The sequence below is a fragment of the Tursiops truncatus genome, chromosome 9 (assembly GCF_011762595.2).
Source record: "Tursiops truncatus isolate mTurTru1 chromosome 9, mTurTru1.mat.Y, whole genome shotgun sequence".
In the NCBI taxonomy this organism is placed as follows: Eukaryota; Metazoa; Chordata; class Mammalia; order Artiodactyla; family Delphinidae; genus Tursiops; species Tursiops truncatus.
Genome location: NC_047042.1, coordinates 40,072,695 through 40,085,076, shown reverse-complemented (window position 1 = coordinate 40,085,076; position 12,382 = coordinate 40,072,695). Strand labels below are relative to the sequence as shown.

The 12,382-nt window shown below is 38.7% G+C and overlaps 1 long non-coding RNA gene across 1 annotated transcript; it reads left to right on the top strand.

Annotated features, from left to right (window-relative positions):
* The first annotated feature begins 4,422 nt into the window (after window positions 1–4,422).
* LOC141279466 (uncharacterized) lies at window positions 4,423–9,159 on the top strand. The gene is made up of 3 exons (XR_012333723.1): window positions 4,423–4,479; window positions 8,785–8,894; window positions 8,994–9,159. It is a non-coding gene; the product is annotated as an uncharacterized lncRNA (long non-coding RNA).
* Window positions 9,160–12,382: the final 3,223 nt, after the last annotated feature.

The window sequence follows — 12,382 nt, the reverse complement described above, 5'->3', positions numbered from 1 at the left end:
AAAATAATAAATCTTGCTCTGAAAGGCCACCTCCTCAATTTGGGATGATTCGTTGTCTATTCAGGTATTCCACAGTTGCAGGGTACATCAAGTTGATTGTGAAGCTTTAATCTGCTGCTTCTCAGGCTGCTGGGAGAGATTTCCCTTTCTCTTCTTTGTTCTCACAGATCCCGGGGTTCAGCTTTGGATTTGGCCCCGCCTCTGCGTGTAGGTCGCTGGAGGGCGTCTGTTCTTTGCTCAGACAGGACGGGGTTAAAGGAGCAGCTGCTTCAGGGACGCTGGCTCACTCAGGCCGGGGGGTGGGGGGAGGGAGGGGCACGGAGTGCGGGGCGAGCCTGTGGCAGCAGAGGCCGGCATGACGTTGCACCAGCCTGAGGCACGCCATGCATTCTCCCGGGCAAGTTGTGCCTGGATCACGGGACCCTGGCAGTGGCGGGCTGCACAGGCTCCCGGGAGGGGAGGTGTGGACAGTGACCTGTGCTTTCACACTGGCTTCTTGGTGGCGGCAGCAGAAGCCTTAGCATCTCATGCCTGTCTCTGTGGTCTGTGCTTATAGCCGTGGCTCGCGCCCATCTCTGGAGCTCCTTTAAGTGGCGCTCTTAATTTTCTCTCCTTGCGCACCCCAAAACAATGGTGTCTTGCCTCTTAGGCAGGTCCAGACTTTTCCCCGGACTCCCTTCTGGCTAGCTGTGGCGCACTAGCCCCCTTCAGGCTGTGTTCATGCAGCCAACCCCAGTCTTCTCCCTGGGATCCGACCTCCGAAGCCCGAGCCTCAGGTCCCAGCCCCCGCCCGGCCTGGCGGGTGAGCAGACAAGCCTCTCGGGCTGGTGAGTGCTGGTCGGCACCGATCCTCTGTGCGGGAATCTCTCCGCTTTGCCCTCTGCACCCCTGTTGCTGTGCTCTCCCTCGTGGACTGAAGCTTCCCCCCTACGCCACCCTCAGTCTCCGCCCGGGAAGGGGCTTCCTAGTGTGTGGAAACCTTTCCTCCTTCACAGCTCCCTCCCACTGGTGCAGGTCCCGTCCCTATTCTTTTGTCTCTGTTTTTTCTTTTGCCCTAACCAGGTACGTGGGGAGTTTCTTGCCTTTTGGGAGGTCTGAGGTCTTCTGTCAGCGTTCAGTAGGTGTTCTGTAGGAGCTGTTCCACATGTAGATGTATTTCTGATGTATTTATGGGGAGGGAGGTGATCTCCGTGTCTTACTCTTCAGCCATCTTGAAGCTTCTCTGGTTTCTTTCTTTTTAAAATTTAGTCCATGAGATTATGTTCAAGAGATACTTTTCAGAAGGAATTAGAATAATTGTTACAAATAATTTAATATCTTGAAATAAATTAATTGTATTTTTCTGGGTATTAACTTCTGTTTCTTTTGGTTATAAATAAATTATTTTGAAGAAAAAGCTTTTAATTTTCATATTCTTATTTGTCTTGTTTGCATGTGTTAGTCTGATAGAAGTTATTAAGGCAAATAAATTATTACTGTTGAGCATTTTGTTACTATGGTTTCAGATCTCCATGTTTTATTAATAGAACTCTATTTAGGGGATGAGTCTATTTTACTTCAATAATTTACTTCTATTTAAATTATTAGATATATCAAAAGCTGTAGCATGTAAAAGCAGCCTATTACAGACACCATAGTCAAAATTTTCATACAAATAATCCTTGACTTTTTTTTCTATCTCTTTATTGCTCTAAAAAAAACCAAGACGTGTGATAATAACCAACACCAAATTAAAAAATCATAGAGAAATTCCTGAATTTTCATTTAGGATTAGTGTCTGCAAACCACCTCTGTATTTCCTTTTACAGTGATGGATGTTTGTGTAAAAATATAAAGAGAGCAGTAAGAAAATAGAAATACAATCTATTGTTTCCAAACATTAGTGGTGAGGGGTGAGTGGCTGGGAGGTTGAGGGGAAGGCTAAAATAAAAACAGTATATGAGTTTCCCAGGGACCCATAAACTCCATTACATTGATACAATTTGAGTATATGTGGGGAGGCAAATATAGGTAGTTTGGAAGAAAGAGACCCTGTCATTTTTTCTGAAATTCTCACAAGCCTCTGTAACCAACAAAAATTCAAGAATCACCAACCTGCCAACAGCTATGCAAATTATCATTTGATTCTGAAATGGTAAACAATATCTAGTTATTCTGAATTGTTGCCTTTAAAATGATTAATTAAACAACTGCTTGGTTTTTCTTCATGTTCTTTATTATTATTTTCATTAATGGTCAGTGGAGGCACCAAGTGATATGGGGGAGGGGAAGGGGGAAGAGGGATGGGGAGCCAGACTGGTGTCCATTAGCCTCTCCTAAACCTTGCCAAATAAACAAACAAGTGAAAGTAAATGATTCGCTTGCTATGAAAATTAAGCTTGAAGACAAGTCGGCTTACCTTTCTTCAACCAGATTACTCCCCTAGACTCATCTACTTAGGAATTTCTGAAGCTTCCAAGGTAGTAATTAGTGCCTGCAATATTGAATGTACTTAGCCTCCTGAAAACAAAATTATTTGTTTTACTCTATACTTACTTTTCCACAGAACATTTTGAGTTCAGCCGTGTTCTACACTCCCGTCCTTAGAGACCGTCTTGGACTCTGCCTTCACCATGACACTGGGACCAGATTTTTAAATGACCTTTGCTGGCTTAAAATGCCCTTATTTCCTATGGAAAAGTAAAGTTGAATTGTTCCAGATATGATGCATTTAGGATATCCTTTCCCTCTTTTACTTCCTTAATTGTATTCATGTTTCTCTGTTGGTTTCAAACATCCCCACCGCACCCCTCCCTCTCCAGGATTTTAAGCAATTTGAAGTCAACCTTTCATAGAATGTGTTTTATTTTCCTTTAGTCATCTTTCTTCTCCTGGATCTATCATAGTGCTTTGCATGTAGTAGAAGTTTGTTGAATGTTTATTTAATAAAACCACAAGAGTTGGACTACTCCCCAGAAACTAGAACATTTTCCTTGCATCTTACAGCATACCTTCTGCATTTTCAATATAAAAAACAAAACCAACACAAGCGTAGGGTGGGGACGTGGAGGGCAGGGGTTCAAGAAGATGGTAGAGGCAAGTGGTGGTGCTGAAAATGAGCAGCCCTTTCTATCAGGGGAGATTCCTAAAGCTTGCTCTCTGGTGGGGCTAAAAGGCAGGATTTAAGTTACACGCTTCCCCGTGGAGCAAGGTTTCTGTGCCCTTCTCAGAAATGCTCCTTTTTTTCTCATTGGCCCTACTCAGGTAATGTTATATGACATCATAAAAGGTGTAAGCATCTGATTTTCAATTCTGTAATGGACCCTTTCTCCTCCTTCCTTTGTCTGATTAACTTCTCTTTCCATTCAATTAAAAAAAATTCTCACAGAAGGGATTAGATGTTTTTCTTGTTCTCCAGTCTGCGCACACGCGTGCGTGCATACACACACACACACACACACTCTCTCTCTCTCTTTCTCTCCCCTTTCTTCTTTTTTTGGGGCTTATTTGTAAAGTACTAGGTGTTTTAAGTAGTAGATTTTCCCTATTTTTCATTAGTTTTTGTCTTATTAACAGCAAAAGAGTAAGGTTACTTTTGTTTTCCTACTCCTCTCTAAGGGGGGTAGACACTATTAGAATAGTTTTTTTTTTGGCAATGAAAATCACATGAATAGTTTTGAATAAGGAAAGTATTGAGTGCACCCGGGTGCATAGGCAGCTGGACAGTTTTCAGAGAAGGGAACTCATGGGCGGGTGAACCACTTCTCTCCTCGCAAAGTGTTTGCCTCAGGGAATTAGTGACTAGAAACTTTGCGTCCTCGAGTTTATGATACTCAGGTATACACTATTAGAACACTTTCCTAAATAACTGCTTTCTTTAGCAAATTCCACTTTTTTAAAGAGAGTTATGTGGTAAAAATCATTTTAGTTCAAATTTACTATAGAATTCCACAAATTAAATGGTAGTCCTTCTCAGTTAAATGCACTTGTTGACCCAGGTCATCCTGATTTGCCTTCATAGTAAATAAAGTAACTTCTATTTAAAATACACTTATTTTTTCATGAATGCTTTCATCAATGAGAAACTCTGCAACTCATTTTAATAAGTGCTTATATTAAGTAAACAGAAGGACATTTAGAAGTGCTAAATATACTTTTTTCACTATCAAGATATACAATTATAAAGCAGTTTTTCTTAAACACAATAATTAATTCAAATTAAGCTCTTGACAACTCTTTCCAACTTGACTCTATTGCATGAAATATTATTTTGGTGTATTCTAAAGAGGCTGAGATGGAAAAATGTGAATTATAGTTTAGAATATAATATAGTAAAGCTGTACATCTCTACTGGTAGTAGTTTTTCTGTGCATAATTCTTAAATACACAAATCAATTGTTTTATAACTGTAGATGCCTGGGTAATCACCTTATAGATCAAAATACAAAATATCTCCAGCACCTCAGGAGGCTCCCTCACACCCCATGTCAGCATACAAAGGTAAGGATAATTATAACTTACCACCATGAGTTAATTTGTCCTATTTTTGAACTTCATGTAAATGGAATCATACAGTATTTCCTTTCTTCAGTCTGTCTTCTTTTGCTGAACATCGTGTCTGGGAGATTCATTTACGTTGTTGCTTGTAACAATGGTTGGTTCTTTTTCATTACTGAGAGCATGAATACTATACAATTGGTTTATCCCTTCTACTGTTGAGGGACATTTGAGTCAAACTCAGTTTTGGACAATTATGAATAAAGGTTCTATTTACATTTTTGTTCATGTCTTTTAGTGGATCTAAGACGTGAACTGTACTCATTATTGCCAGGTTCAGACTTGTTGAGTCATAGGTATTTTTAGTTTTACTCTATAGCCAAATAATTTTTCAAAGTGGTTGTACCAACTGTCACTTCCACCAGCGATGCATAAGAGTTCTAGTCACTCCACATTTTCACTATCACTTTGTATTGTTAGTTTTTCTCTTGTTCAACAATCTGCTGTGTGTATTGCTATATTATTGTAGTTTTAATTTGCATTTCCCTCATAATGTGTTGAGCACCTTTCCATATGCTTTGGGCCATAATACAAATTGTCTTTTTTATCCCTAATTACTCAAAAATTCCTTTTGGCCTTTAGTCTTTTACTACTTCTTAATATTCTTGTCACTGTTTCCTTTTTGTTAGTTATTTGCAAGCTAAACCTAGATTTACTGCACTTAAAAATCACTGCAAGTTGGACCCTCTAATATCTCTAAGTTTGAGAACAGAAAATGATCGTCTTTATGCTTGTGGTATTTTACCAATTCTGTTTTAAATAGGAGGTTTGAACCTAATTGTAAAATTTCTATCTTTTGGTGATAATTACAAAAAGGAAACAAGGAAATAAATTGCTTTGTTTCTCTTTCCTAATATGCTGTGGTAAAATCTTGTCAATGTATAAGCTATATCAGAGATGGTGCTTTTTTTCTTTTAAACTATCACAGATAAATACACATTGTTAAGGCTGGAATGAGTAGCTTTCAGACAGAAAGAGTTCCCATCACTAAATATATTCAAGCAGAAACTGGTAGCCATCTATCAGAGAGTAAGAATGAAAGTTTGCACTTAATTGTAAGTTAGCCTAGTTACGTTTTAAGGTTTATTCAAACTATAAAGAAATTGGGAATATGGAAATTCTTTCTGACACAGATTTTCAATCACATGCGTTTTAAGATGGTCACTTTTCATTGGCTTCCATGATCTTAACAACCACTCTGAACAAAACGCTCTAAAAATTGTATTTTTATTTTATGGATGAAGAAAATAGGGCCCCAAAATTGTTCGCTCTGGTAAACCTATGAGGTGGCAGAGCCTGAAATAGGTCGAAGTTTCCCTGGCACTGATCCTGTTTTCCAGTCCTGGGGCTGGAGTTTATAACCCCAGAGTACAGGAGGAGTAAATAGATACCCAGATGCTGGTGCTAGGGTTTGCTCACATGCTGTTCATTACATATACATTAATTTGGAGGATTTACAGGAGAGGAAATAGATAACGTTGAGACAGGATCGTATACAGAACACAATGTATGGTGAAACTGAAGAGTGGTAGGTGCAATAAGGTTTGGGTCAACATGGGTATCTCAGGAGATTGAGAAGGATCAGAGTGATAAGAAATACAGTGAACCTAACTGTTAAGAGAGAAAGAGTGCTAAGGTCTGTAGAGTTAGGTGGATGACATCTTGTGAGCATCGGCTGGCTGTGTATTGTGGCTGGGAGTGAGGTAGAAGGTGAAGTTTGACTGTGGATTTGTAAAATTCTCAGTACACAAGTTCTATGTGCCTTTTTTCTAAGGTTACGGAGAATGTAAATATCTATGATGAATCCTTAAAAACATAAGAAGAAATGGGAAAAATTAAATGAATATAGCTACTTATTATTCAGCTATAATACTGTCTTTTATACAGACTTATAAATCAGTGACTTTCAATAAAAAATTTCCAAACCTTAAGTAGGGGCTTGGTAATGTATTAGGGAATCATACTGGGTGTTATGTTCAATCATAAAACTCAGCTTTCTCCCAAGAAAGTCTTTTGTTCTGTATGTATGTATTGAAAACCAGATGAAAAAAAATCCTATCCGTTTTTTATTGTCTTCAGCATGGCTGGTGTTTTATCACTTGCCAAATCATGGCCACCTGTGGCTCTGACTTGGCAGCTCTGTGTTTAATAGGCCAGACATTCTGTTCACAGGAAGGGCCTCCTGAAGCCTAAGTAAAAAGCAAGTGATTCACATGACCAAGGTTCTGATTATAAGGACTTCTGAATACATAATTTGATGTGCTTTGCTTTGAGCCGACACACTATCCAGTGTTTTTGTTGGCTTCACTGCCAACGACTTTTGCACACAATTAGTATCAAGTCGTTTGATTTTCCACACAGGAAACCCGGCACAGAACAGTCAGTCCTCTAACCATATGTCTTCTCTTTTCCTATTGTTTTCATTCTGTTAAACTCCAGCCATTAACACATTAGTGGACCAATTACTGGGACATGGGACCCTCAGGAGCATAACACTCATAACCCCAAGACTCTCCCCAAATTTAGTTCAGAGGCCCTTCAGAATCACTTAAAGTGCAAGGTGAGCCTAGGTGAGTCAGTGGATAATGGGACCAGAGAGTGTAGAAGCAATAAACAGGTAAGATGTATAATTGGCTAGTTCTCCTAGAAGATCCTAAATGATGCCATATTTTCGTCTATTTTTAGTGGTTTGAAAAATGTCTGTCTTTTAAAATGGTTTCTTCTGTGCTCTGAATCTCTATGCTAAATGTGGCCTGACTTCTAACACAGAATCTAATTAGCCACTTAACCTTGGGGGAAGACAGTTGAGCTGCTCAGGTCTCAATTATCCTCACCTGTAAAACAAATGGGCTGGAGACTTGATCCTGAGGACCCTTTTAGTGGTTCTCAGTTTGGTCTGCACGTGGTATTCACATGGGGCACTCTAGAAAGTGCTGTTGCCCATGTCCTACCCCTGGAGATTCTGACTTAATGGTCTAGTATGGGTCAAAGCCTGAGTAGTAGAAAATAAAACCTTGACTGCATAGCAGAATCACCTGGGTAGCTTCTAAAATCAATGCCTAGTCTGCAGTAGTTCCTAAAACTTGCCAGGTGACTACAGTGTGCAGCCATGGCTGTGAGTCACTGTTCCAAAACAATATAATCTGTCATTTGACAAAAAACACTAAGGAGATCTGTGGATATGTTGGCGCTGCACACTGTATGCATGTAAGATTACTCATGCCATCTACACTGATTAAATTTTGCAGCCTGACATAATCCTAAGCAAACATGGTCATTCATCCATTTACTGACTACTCACTTTGCACTATGTTCTTTACTGAGTACTTATAACCATGTTTGTAATGCTGCCACTTGCATGACAAGGTTTCTTGAAATCAAAAAATTAGAAAATTTTCGATACTTTATATTATAGAGCAAAATTAAACTTCACTAAGAAGTTCATGAATACACCTATTAAACACTAACATCTAGTATACATAAACAATGACTACTAAAAAATGAGCATAATCTTTGACCTAGTAATTTTACTCCTATTAGTTGTAAGGATAAAGTACACAGAGATATACACATGAGTATCTTTTAGGTGATAAAAGATGTTTATCACATCTTTTGAAAGCAGCCCCAAGCCTCACAGAACATGCACTGTAAATTATAGTGAAATATTATTTAGTCATCATAATTTTAAATATATAATTACTGACAAAGACATATTTTCATGATAATATGATCTAAATAAATGTATATAAAAAAGATAACTGCTTTCCATTGTAGTGGGTTTAGAAATGATTTTAACTTTATAATTTTTGTTTTACTTATTTGTAATTAATTTTAATTATTCTACTATGTATTACTTATATTAAAAGTTTTAAAAATGCTTATGAGAACAAAAAACAGTTAAATGCTGAAACCAGTTTGGTTCCATTCAGAATTTATTTGACATTCATGTTTGTTTGTTTGTTTTGTTTTACCAATTTATGAAAAGCCTACTAATTACTCTGTAAAGTTTTTTGTAATTTTTGTTCTGAGAGAGATAGAGAGAGAGAGAGAGAGAGGGAGGGAGCCAGTGAGTTAGCTGGGATTTTAAGAGATATTGAGAGAAGGAAAAAAATTTACCATTCTATTATCTAATTTTCAAATTATTCTGCTTTACAACTGAGCAAAGAAAAAAACACACCCCAAAACAAACAAGCACTATAGTAGGCAGAATAATCCCTCCTCCATAGACGTCCGCATTCTAATTTCCAGAAACTGCGAATATGTTGTGTTACAAGGCAAAGGGGAATTAATGCTGCAGATGGAATTAATGTTGCTAATCAGCTGACCTTGCAATGGAGCGCATATTCGGGATGATTCAGGTGGGCCTCATGTAATCACAAGCGCCCTTATAGGCCAAGGAGGGAGGCGGGAGGTTCAGAGTGAGGCCGGTGTGAGAAAGAGTTGCTGTGTGGTTATAGGCTTTCAAGATGGCGGGAGGGCTCCTGAGCCGGAGAATAGAGGCAGCGTCTAGAAGCTGGAAAAAGCAAGAAAATGGATTTTCTCCCAGAGCCTTCAGAGAAGAACACAGCCCGGACAACCCCCTGATTTTAGCTCAGCAAGACCCGTTTTGAACTTCTGACCTTCAGAACTGTGAGTTAAGAAATTTATGCTGTTTTTGCTCATTGAGTTTGCGATAGTTTGTCACAGCAATAATGGAAACGAATACAAGTGCTTATATGATATATATTGTGAAAAAAATACGGCCTGAAACGCTCATACTTTGGCTTGAGAGTAAACTCGTTTCTTCATTTTGCTCCCCTACTCCTAGTTAGATGAAAATTCTTACTGCTTTTCGTTATATTTGCTGCTAATCACAGTGATATTAGGGCAGCTGTGGAGCAAGAATCTGATTTTCATATAAACCTGGGAGCGTCGTCAAAGAATAGAATGCATACTATCAAGTGATGAATTGGGAAAGAATAGAAAATAATGCAAAGGATTTAATTTTTAAAAACTTAAAAGTTTTTTGTAGTAGCCGAGAGTTATTCTGTGATTTTTAAAATGGAACCAAAGAAAGGGAAAAGTTGCAAACGTTAATAGAAGTGTGAAAATTCAAAGTAATCTAGGCTAAAGAAATTATCTTCATTATGGCTTAAGGACAGGAAAATAATTACATGGTTTTGCATGAGGATCTGAAAATTTTGCTTTGTTGTGGTTCATTTGCTTGGTTGGTTTTTCAGTCGCTGAGTGATGGGGGTTTAGAGGTGGCAGTAATGTCATAAGAAAGAAATGCCAAAATTACAAAGTTAAACTCAATTCAGCTGCTGTAACCAAAATGGTGGGAATTGGGGTGTAACTGCTCAGGAATATCTGGATGTAGAAGTCAATATCTAAAGGAAATGATGACTCTGAATCATAAAATAAAAGCTGAGTGTTTGTTAACAAATTGTAATGTCATGGTTGTTTCTGAGGCAGGAGACAGTGCAACTGCCAAATACAGAAAAAGCGTTCACGTAGTGATAAAGATACGTTAGACGTATGTGAGTGGACTTAATTGCTCTGTTTGTGATACATCCCTAGTAATTTGAGACCAGTGATTTGGTGCTTCTTACTTTTTCTTCCCAAATGGTTGAAGCTGTGGAGAGAAGGGTAAGGGTGGGAGCTGGGAGAGGGGGAAGGGCCTGGAGACCTTGAAGAGCAGGAGGGAGAAGCAGCTAGCAAAAAGGTGAGTGAATATTCCTGTCCTCAGACAACTTGAAGGATACTGCATGAACTGCAATGGGCTATAGCCAACACTTTATCACCGGCATTATTATTTAAGCTTTAAGATGTTGAATTATTTGGTAAATATCCTCAAGTGCGTCCAAAACAAACATGAGTTTTGAAGACAAAATAATCAAGTTCTAAAGTCTGAATTACTGAGGGACCAAACACAACTTCACAAGCAGGCTAATAATTTGACGTGACAGAACCTCTAGGAGACATCAGGGTAATGCCTTGGCCTTGGTGCAAGTCTCTGATACGTGACACCATGCAGCCCTATCACCCTCCACCTGGAGTCAGGAGGGGGGTGCAGTCCAGGTCACACTGTGCCACCTATAAGCTAGTTCTCTAGACTTCCCTGAGGCCTGATTTTCTCACCTATGAAACAATGATGGTGGCCATCATGGTAGTTGTAAGAATAATCAAACCAATAAAAGCAAACACCTGTAAATGCTTTTCGATATCCCCTGCTCCCTTTACTTACATTAACTAATTTTATCCTCACAACAACATCATGAAATACATTGTTCTTATCCCTGTATTACGGACGCGGGACAGAGGCGCAGAGAGATTAAGTTGCCAAATAGCATATATCTAAAAAGCAAGAGCTGGAAGATGAATCCAGAATGCTGCCTACAGATATCAAGCTCTTAACCACCACTTAGTGATGTTCCCGCCTTCTCATTGGTCTGTCATAGGGATTTAATTAGATAAACATGATGTGTATAAATAGCATCTTCCCCTTTACCCTCCTGGCTACATCTTTCCCCTCTTTTTCAAATGGTTGTTAAAGACAAAAGGGGAAATATTACCATTTTCTTGTATCGAAATACTCACTGGATTCACTTACTGTTCTTCACATGTTCTAATATTAAAATACAGTTAAACATGAACTGCAAACCTCCTCCCATAGCAGGCTTTCTCAACTTGGGCACTATTGAAATGTTGGACCAGATGATTCTTTGTAGTAGGAGACAGCTGTGCATTGTTGAAAGGTTAGCAGCATCCCTGCCCTCTTGTCCTTCGCTTACTAGAGGCCCAGAGCTGTTGGGACAACCCAAAATGTCCCCAGGTATTTCCAAATGTCCCCTGGGGAGCAAAGTCAACCACAGTTAAGAACCCTTGTTCTAAAGTAAGAAAAATTCAGTTTATCTGTTGTGGACTTTGATTATGTTAGAATGTTACTTGTTGAATGCAAGTTTGGTTTTAAAAATTCGTTTTTAATACACCTACTCTTACCCTTGATATTCTATAAATATCAATTTTCATATCTTTTACTACTGTGTTGAGGAAAGATTTGGAGAAAAGTAATTTTTACCCTTAAATGTAGGAGGAATTGGGGAAACTAGAGTAATCAAAAACACTCCTTTAAATTATTAGGTTAGCAGCTTATTTTTACATTTCCTCTTGGAAGATATGATTTCCTTGTATAGGACAGTGGCCAACAAAGTGATCTGGGCATTGGGAGTAGCAACTCTGTCAGCTACCTCATACTGTTTAAGTTAAATGAGGAGGAGGGTACTAGTGATATACTTTTACATAGTATATAGCCACTGAGTTAAAGTGTCTGTTTGATTATAGCAGAGAGTGGCTTACATTAGAGACTCTTTCCATTTTCACTAGAAAAAAATTGTGTGTCCCCTCCTCCAATAGTTACAGTTCCCCCCTCTTTAACCACAGTGCTTGGGGCACAGCAGGAAAGGAGATCTAGGCACAGGGTCCCAGAGTCTGTCTTCTTGGCTCAGCACGTGAGGTTTGGGTGGTAGGTTTGTGTACACACATGGTAGGTTGGAGTCTTTCTTTTTTTTTTTTTTTAAATACTTGGCAAAAAGCATTTCTTGCTCCCTTTCAGTGAACAAAGACTGATATTTCACCAAGAAGTTTTCTGTTTAAAATAATTAAAAGCTTATTATAACCATAATCTAAGAGCTGTGAGACGAAGATAATTTGCAGGTAAGTTTAAGTTTATGGAGTAATGGTAAGAAACATAGGTGTGAAATAATTGATGCAGGAACATTTAATAGAAAAAGTACAGAAAATTCTGTATATCTTTATATCTTTAGATTTATCCATTCATGTCTGAGGTATCTTTATATCAATCATC